Genomic DNA, 9,653 nt, shown 5'->3' on the forward strand with positions numbered 1-9,653 from the left:
GGGAAAGGGTGGACCAGCGGCAGAGCTGGGGGGAGGGGCAGAGAAGGCGGAGGAAGAGGCAGGGCATTGGGCAGATGGGGCGTTGTTGAGGGCCCCACACCCCACTAGAGATGGCCCTGTCTGCTGCTCATTGCTCCTCCAATCTCCTAGCAGATTTTAAGAAAGAGCACCAACTTTTAATTTTCTCTGACTGAATTCACCCAAATGCATCCCTTACAAAATGACTCAAAACAGAAATTCTCCTCAGTCCTAGGTACTTGGGCTAGGCACCCTTTTAAAGTCAGCAGGATTGCAGAAACAAATGACAGGACTATGCAACACTTTAAAGACTAACAGGATGGTTTATTAGGTGATGAGCTTTCGTGGGCCAGACCCACTTCCTCAGATCAAATTGTTTCAGCAAGACCAGACTAACACGGAGACATCTCTATTACTATTCAGCAGGATTGCACTGATCTAAGATGAAGAGTCACCCATTTTTGGAAAAACTTTGTATGCATATCAGGTTGAAATCCTGGCCTCGCTGGTAAAATTCCCAGTGTGCATGTTGCTGGTTTAATAACAAACAGTCCTATGGCACCTTAAAGATGCATCTGACAAGGCGGTTTTAAGCATGAAAGCTTATGCCCAAATAAATCCGTCAGCCTCATTTTTGTTGATAAATTAATATGGCTTCCCGTCTGAGGAAGATTCAATGTTAGAGCTCAGTGATCCCATTTACATGCTGGAACAGTTAAAAAAAATCATACAGCTTCTAGGTATAGCCTACAGCTAGGTAGGTTGGAATTCTGATGAGAACCTTTCATGTAATGCTGGTGTGCTAATGGGGAGGAGACAGGAGAAAAGTGGTGTGAAACTAAACAGAGTTCATGAAAACAAAGCATACAATACCTTTTTCAGCATACAATACCTCTATTCTCTACCTTCATGTGCAAAAAGAAAACATCCACACTGCTCATCTTTGTACAAAAACCCTTAGCGCAAAAACGGATCACAGAAAATATGCAAATGAGATTGTGTCTCATGCAAATGAGTCACTCATTAGCATATTTTCTGCTGCAAAAACTGACAGTGTAGACATAGCCCCGGATACTGACAGCCTCACATCTTTTGCCTTTTTCTGACAAAAGAAATTTCTGCAGGAATGAAGAGATCTTTGGAAATTAAGGCAGCAACATTAACTGACTGCTGAATTTCTGTGGTATTAAATATCTTATTAGATTCAGCCTCACGACTTTCGCCCCCTAGAAATGAATTATTAATCTGAATTGGGTTTCCAACAGGCAGAGCACAGCTTTCTTTTCTATGGGTTTCTTGGTTATTAATCTGCTTTACTTTGAAAAGTGCTTCACAACTGGCCTTGAACAGAACACTTTCAAATGGAAAATAGTGGCTTATTTTTAAGGACAGAAATTTCTCATCATTCCTCGATACAATGTCTGCACTGAACAGGGGAGAGTGGGAATGTGCCATCACTGATATTATAGTTTCAATATTTAGGCTATGGTCCAACACCTCTATTATAATAATTGGCTGTTGTGCAAAGCTAAGGAATTTAAATGTTGCACATAAAGCCCTTTGTTAACAGTTTTTACCCATTCTAAAAGAACATATCCCAGGTTTTACAACATTATTTGTGTCTTTTACTGATTTCCACCTAAATTTTAGACCACTTGGTTACAGAAAAACACTAATTATGTTTTAAAAAATCCAGTATATTAGGTAATATGTTTATATTAATAATAATGTAGTCTAAGTGAAAAATACAAGCTTGTTGTTAAACTAAAGCAATGTAGTGGAAGATATATGAACACACATGCACACTGTAAATGGTAACCCCATACCTACTACATAGATATTACCAGCTCTGTAGATAATGATCTGCCTCTGAACATTCAAAGCAAATAGGTTAACTATTTTTCATGCTAAAATCAGTCACAAAGAAAAAAAAACCTGAATGGTTTTCAATTATGTTTCAAAATCTAAGGTAAAAAACCCACGAGAAAACACAGTGAGGTTGAATATTTGCTCATCAAGAGTTGTGCCTTGCAAATTGACACCCGTGCTGAGGGATTAAAGAACATTTGGAAAGCACATGCTTAAGGAAAGAAGGATGTGAAAAATAAAAGCAAACACACTTTGGAAGCAACATTCACACACAGGCATGGCAGAAGAATCAAAATCAGCATGCTGCAGTTGGTGAATTTGCCTGTGCCTTGTGCTTCCCAGGATTGTTTGAAGGCCTTGCTGATGTTTTGTTTAACAGAATTTTCACACAATCCCCCTAGCTGCAAAATCCCTACCAAATTCAATCAGTCTGACCATGAAATATTTGGGAGTGAACGATATTACGCCAAACAACAACATTAAAGAGAAGTTGACTAGAAATGTGCTTAGTTCTTTTGAGTTTTAGGGACTCTCCAGATGTCCTTGATGGGCCCCGGGGTCAATTTTGTTCCCATTTTTAATTTTGTGTTGTGGAGAAGCCTGCACTTATTGTGACAGATTGAGTTTGACCCAATACCCAGATAGCATGCAGGCCTCACATTTTATCTGACTAATTGAGAGTTCAGATAATTAAGGAGGCAGGAGCCATTCAACAGCAAGGTGGTTGACCCCAATGACCTGAGGCTTTTCATCCTCCTCTTCCAGTCCCTGCCAGCGATTTCTGCTCAGCTCTGCCAAGACACCAACTCCCCACATTTTGCACCTAGGTGTCATCAGTCCTGCAGCAACACAGGAAACCCTCTGAAGCCCTTCTGTCACAGATCTACTCACTCACACCCATGGTAGCGAGCGCTCCCTGCACTTTCACAAGAACCATTCCATAGCACAGGGACCATTCTTCTCCTCACCATCCCAGCTGGGGATCTCTGATCTATTTGCCAGATGTCTGCAGTATCCAATCCTCTGCATAAGATACATGCTGGAGGGGGCACGTAATTCGTGCTTGGGGACAAGGAAGGCACTCGGATCCTGCAGAGGTTTGGATACCAGGGTTTTGGATTAACAGGATTATAGTATAGTCAGACAGCTGCACCTTACATCAGGAAAAGTCTGAATGAGCATGCACTCCTCTGGTGGGATGAGGCAGCAGTGCATTCTAACTCAAATTACTGTGTGGAGTTCACTCAAGACAAAGCTGAATGAGAAACCCGATTCACTTTGTTTTTCTTGCCTCATCTACTGCACATTGCTGCCACTCATACAATGGCTATTCTGGAGCTAGCTAACTTACAGACATTCATAAATTAGTGCTAGTGGGGTGTGACGGGGCGCCGAGACCCCGCACCCAACCCCCGGGACTTTGCGCCCTTGCAGAGGGGCAACGGAGCACCTACCGCCGGTGCGCCGGTTGCTCTCGCGCCGCGGCTCAGCTGAGCGGCGCCGCGACTCAGCTGATTGACGCCGCCGCTCAGCTGGAGGGACATCCCGGCACAGCTGAGTTGAACTCAGCCCCTCCAGCGAGACGGGGAAAAAGGACGCGTCGCGTCGGACGTCGAGGGGGCGGGGCACGTAAACCCCTTCCAGGTCGGCAGAGAGTTTAAAAGCTTGCCGGCCACTGGAGGAGGGGGGAGGATGAGGAGAGCGCGGGGGCTCCCTGAGGTGGAAGGAGACCCGGATGCACTCACGACAGCCTCTGCAGGGGGAGACCTGATGTCGTGAGTACCAACACCCCGAGGATGGGGTAAGGTGAGGAAGGAAGTAGCCCAGGGCAGGGCGGCGAAATAGCCCGTGGGCTGGTGTGTTTAGGGGCACACCCCCACCAGTCGGACAGAGACTCGAGTGTAGTCTCTGTCCTTAGGGCCCTGGGCTGGGGCCCGTGAGTGAGGCAAACATAGTCAGAACTGACTCCCGGAGCGGGGTCATTGACTTACAAGGACGGTTGACCGTACCCCGGGACAGACTGAGGACAGGGGCACGGTCACATGGGGTCACAAGTTTCCAGTAAAATGAGAAAAGTCTTCTATATCTGTGAAGAGATTAAACTTCAATGCAGCCTTCCAAACGGCTCACTGACCAGATGGATTCATCTGTATTTAGCTGCTGAATGTGACTTTTACATCCGGGAGGGTACGTCTAGACTACGTTTTTTTTTTCAAACAGAGATATGCAAATTCGACACTAATTTGCATATCTTCTTCTGATCGCTTTTTCCAAAGCGTGTTTTTCGAAAGTGAAAGTAGTCTTGGCGCGTTTTATTTGGGAAAAAAAAACCTTTTTCGAAAAACGAACAAACCTTTTATTAGAAAGAGCAGTTTTTTCGAAAAAGGGTTCTTTTTCTGAAAAAAAAACCCGCATCTGGACTACTTTCACTTTCGAAAAACCTGCTTTCGAAAAAGCGATTGGAAGAAAATATGCAAATTAGTGCCAAATTTGCATATCTCCTTTCGGAAAAAAAAACATCATCTAGATGTAGCTGGAGAGGTCAGCAGAGTAAAAATTGAGAAGCTCAAAACTCAGGCTACGTCTACACTACAAAGAAAAATGAACCGGAGGTATCCTGGAAAAGAGCGGCAGTCTAGACGTAGCCTGAAGCTGCAATGCAAGGAATTAGGCAAATATTTTCCACACTGCTCAAATGTCTAATTCAAAGCATTCAGCTCTCAAACGATGCAGAGAACAAACTGGATTCCTGTTCTTTGACAGACACAAGGTTCTCGAACACAGAGAGGCCCATGGCACTCTGTTCAACAATGGTTGGCAGAACCAATTATTACACTATTTGGGTATGGCGTCTACTGATACATTTAAAGATAACAATGGAGGTTAGGTCCATAAAAGGCTATTAGCTGGGGGTAGGAATGGTGTCCTTGGCTTCTGTTTGTCAGAGGCTGGAGATGAATGGCACGAGACAAATCGCTTGATCATTGTCTTCGGTCCACCCCCTCCAGCTGGCCACTATCGGCAGACAGGCTACTGGGCTGGATGGACCTTTGGTCTGACCCAGTACGGCCGTTCTTATGTTCTTATTATTTTCTTATGTCTCCCTCTGTGGCCTCTAATGAAGAAAAGGCTAAACTGGAAAGTGAATTCCATGAATGCATGGCAAAGCCTTCTCTAAACAACAGCAACTTGCTCCCTTTGAATACTGGAAAACCCACCACATCAACTTCCTACATTTGAGGCATTCTATATCTTGTATCAATGTCCTACCTTGTTCAGTTAATGGGGAGAGAATATTTTCTAAACTCTGTTGCATCCAAGAGTACTGATATAAGCAATAGAAAAGACACATTGAAAAGAAATTCTGTGAGCCTATAATATTGTGGAATTACACTGAGGCCCCTTATAGCAAACATAAGTCACCAATAGTAAACTGTTTATTAAAAATTAAAATGTTAGTGGGGATTAAGATACTGAGTTCAAAAATTCAAACTGAATTTAAACACTATGTCATCTCCAAGTTCTACAGTGAAACCACCTTAAATAGTGTTTGGTACAGTATTTCAGGGTTAAGATAGGACCTCTACACTGTGCCTGAACCTATCTATTATACAACTAAAATAAACCATCATGAAATAAACCACAGCATGTAAGAGCTTTTATTTTCAAGACTCTGACTTTTCTCTATTTATTGCTTTTTTCCTAGCTTTCCATCCTCCAATATTTATGCAGAAAACTGAAAAATTACTTTTGCAACAATTTTCATCTAATTAATTTAAAACCCAATATTGAGAAATTCCCAGAAAATGTTAACCACATGAAAATACATAATGAAGAACCATCATTATACAACATATGGAAACATCTCTCGGCAGGTATTTTGATAACAGATGCATACTGAACCAGAGCTAGAAAATGTAGTGTCTTGGCAGAAGACTTGTAATAAACAAGTTCTGCGAAGATGAAGGATATACATAATGTATGTAATGTACCTTTCTCTATATGGAGGTTATGGAGTAATTGGATTGAATACCAAACAACTTGGGCATGTAGCATTAAAGAAGGAATTAGTGCATTTGTCACTTACACTGAAGCCACAAGTGGAGAGAAATGGGAATACTGTTGTAGAATAGCAAGTTAACAACCATGCTGTCTCTCTGATAATGATGCTAGTATATTTTCCACAAGATAGAAACTGCAAATTATTTCTATTTCAATAGGTGAGAAGAGGAAAAGAAAAATACTTCATAATCACACGTACTGAACCAGCAATAGACACTTTACATGCATAAAACAGAAAGCCAGTTACCAACAATCAAGGTTGGAACTTTGTGAAAGTACTTTTATTACTCTTCTAAAATATGAAAGCAGCAGGATATTTGTTAATGCTACCCAATGAATCAGTTGGAAGACAAGAATATGGCTTTCCACAATTGCATTCTGTTTATTGCTGAATTGAGTTTACACTTGTATTGTAAGAAAGTCAGATTTGGATCTGTACGTTGGCTGCACTAATTAATCTGCGGGGGAGTCTCAGGCCAACATAATTGAAACACTAGAGGCATTTTCATATTAATCACGTTCTTAGTAAGAGCGGTAGCTGCCTAGATTCTCATCCATCCTACCCATACTGTTCCCTCACAGCTTGCACATAACAGTATGCTAGGTTCAAGAAAAACATTGCTGTAAAAGCAGTTATCATCCACTCATTGTGGAGGGAGGAGAGACTGTGACATTATGAATACTTGTTTGTAAAACAATTTCTTCTTCAAGTGCTGACATTTGTTGTGGTCCACTGAGGGTTACACATGCACAACACGCACCAAGACTTGCCTCATGCTTCTGTCTGAGTCAGTAATGTATGGGGGGTGGGGAGTGGACCAATAGCATCTCCGGTTCCTTCTCACCATCACAATGACCAGGTTGGTTGGTACTTTCTGTGAACTTGTCTTTGAAAAAGATCAAACTTGTTAGTTTCTTTCCAGATTTTGTCTGTAGTTTTACTAGTTTCTATCTTTCCTTGTTTTAATGTTAGTTTAGAATCACTTACGGCAAAATGGATTCCTTGAGGACTGAGGTAAATATAACTGATCTGTAGTTCCCTGGAGTAGTTCTCCAGAGCCACTCATGGAGTTCATGAAAGGGAATAGAGAAAAAATACATTTAAGTCAGTTATTAACAAGAAATTCATATTAGGTTTGAAGGGAGGTAGAAAGGTAAGCAGGAGGAAGAGAAGACCTGGGAAGAAAGCAGTTGGAAGTAGGGATGTTAGCGTAGTTGTTTAAATGATTAACCAATAAAAAGCCTGGGTTTACTGACTAATCCAAATGAATACACGCTCTCCCCTCATTGCTGCCTAAGAGGACCAACCTGCCTATCAAAGGCAACAGTTTAGAAAAGAGGAGACTGAGGGGGGATATGATAGAGGTCTATAAAATCATGAGTGGTGTGGAGAGGGCCGATAAAGAAAAGTTATTTATTAGTTCCCTAAATAGAAAAACTAGAGGACACCAAATGAAATTAATGGGTAGCAGGTTTAAAACTAATAAAAGAAAGTTCTTCTTCACACAGGAAAGAGATCTTGGAGTTATCGTGGACAGTTCTCTGAAAACTTCCACACAGAGAGCAGCGGCGGTCAAAAAGGCAAATAGGATGCTAGGAATTATTAGGAAAGGGATAGAAAATAAGACCCAGAATATCTTACTGCCCCTGTATAAAACTATGGTATGCCCATATCTTGAATACTGTGTACAGATGTGGTCTCCTCACCTCAAAAAAGATATTTTGGCCTTGGAAAGGGTTCAGAAAAGGGCAACTAAAATGATTAGGGGTTTGGAACGGGTCCCATATGAGGAGAGGTTAAAGCGACTGGGACTTTTCAGTTTAGAAAAGAGGAGACTGAGGGGGGATATGATAGAGGTCTATAAAATCATGAGTGGTGTGGAGAGGGCTGATAAAGAAAAGTTATTTATTAGTTCCCATAATAGAAGAACTAGAGGACACCAAATGAAATAAGTGGGTAGCAGGTTTAAAACTAATAAAAGAAAGTTCTTCATCACACAGCGTGTAGTCAACCTGTGGAACTCCTTGCCAGAGGAGGCTGTGAAGGCTAGGACTATAATAGAGTTTAAAGAGAAGCTGGATAAATTCATGGAGGTTAGGTCCATAAAAGGCTATTAGCCAGGGGATAAAATGGTGTCCTTGGCCTCTGTTTGTCAGAGACTGGAGAGAGATGGCAGGAGACAAATCGCTTGATCATTGTCTTCGGTCCACCCTCTCTGGGGCACCTGGTGCTGGCCACTGTCGGCAGACAGGATACTGGGCTAGAAGGACCTTTGGTCTGACCCAGTACGGCCATTCTTATGTTCTTATGAAGGAGAGGGGGAGGCAGGAGCCAGTGCCTGGCCTTTTAAGCTGGCTCCCCACTTGCATTGGATCCCACAGAGCCACCTGCCCTCGAACCCCCGTGCTGCTGCCTCTGATAAGCAGGTTAGTCCTCGCAGGCAGTCGGTCCTGTAGGCAGTTTTGGGAAGGCTCTGCCTTCTCTTGCCTACATTACCAACCGCCCATGGGGCTCCCTGGGAGTGGGGTCGGAAGTGCACCGGCTGCCAGCCCTAGTCCATCGAAGAATCGTGTAACCGATAAGATTTGGTACGGTGACTTGTTTATTAAATGAAACACCATCTAACAACCCTAGTCAGAATAGTCTTTTCCCAATATTAAGGGGGAAAGGACTCTAGTAAGTGACTGGAACATGGAACCCCAGGGAATATCTAGAATGCACAGTTTAAAAAAAAACCTGGCCTTTTTTCGAAAAAACTGTACCCGCGTCTAGACTGCCACCGCGTTCTTTCGAAATTAAATCGAAAGAACGCAGCAGTTTTTTCGACAGCAATAAACCTGCTTTTACGAGGAAGAACGCCTGTTTTCGAATGAGCACTTTCGATAAAAGACATGTGTGAACGCAAGGGGGCCAGTTCTATCGGAAAAAGAGGCCTCCAAGAAAAACCTCAGTGGACAATCCTTCCCCAGTAAGCAGAACTCTGTAGTTCCTGTCTCCAGCCAGGACTTAAAGGCACAGGCACCCAGTTAAGCCAGTGTGCCAGAAAGCCGGCTGCAGAGGATCACAAGTGGCCCCACAGCTCACCCGGCCAGAACCGGTACCAAAAATGGCACAGCCACAAGGCTACCGAGGCACTAGTTCCAAAAAAAGACTCTTCAGAATGTGTAGGTAGGGTAAAATCTAGATAAATCCATCAGGTTTTATTGTTTTAGGTCTTGGAGACTGCAAGCCAGCCTGCTACAGAAGCACAGGAACGGCTGTCCGGGGGGTACCTTTCAGCACGTCTCTGCAGCAAGGGCATGCCGCAGCACCAGAAAGTAAATGCTGCCCCCATACCCTGACAGAAGGCGTGCCAGGCACCCTTTTTGTTGACAGAGCATCCAGGCAGTCAGGATGCTCTCTTTTGAAAAAACTGATCGCTTTTTTGATCCACATTTGCAGTCTGCATGCTCTCTTTCGAAAGAAATTTATTCTAAAAAAAAAAAAAAAAAATCAAAAAAGCTTCTTACGAAAAAAGTGTGTAGTCTAGATTTCCCCCAGGGAACATCTTGTAGATCCTCTACAAAAGAGCCACTGCGGAGGATCCTCCCGAATTTCAAGTACCAGGACTGCTTTGAGCAAGTGAGGGATTGGAATGTGCAGCTGCAGTCAAAAAAGCTAACAGAGTGTGAAGACCCTTAAGCTTGCATTGCACACTTCATCC

The 9,653-nt window shown here is 43.0% G+C and overlaps 1 long non-coding RNA gene across 1 annotated transcript; it reads left to right on the forward strand.

Moving 5' to 3' along the window:
- The first annotated feature begins 3,528 nt into the window (after window positions 1-3,528).
- LOC142826866 (uncharacterized) lies at window positions 3,529-6,239 on the forward strand. The gene is made up of 3 exons (XR_012901134.1): window positions 3,529-3,662; window positions 5,594-5,762; window positions 6,108-6,239. It is a non-coding gene; the product is annotated as an uncharacterized LOC142826866 (long non-coding RNA).
- Window positions 6,240-9,653: the final 3,414 nt, after the last annotated feature.

The sequence above is a fragment of the Pelodiscus sinensis genome, chromosome 2 (genome assembly GCF_049634645.1).
Source record: "Pelodiscus sinensis isolate JC-2024 chromosome 2, ASM4963464v1, whole genome shotgun sequence".
In the NCBI taxonomy this organism is placed as follows: Eukaryota; Metazoa; Chordata; order Testudines; family Trionychidae; genus Pelodiscus; species Pelodiscus sinensis.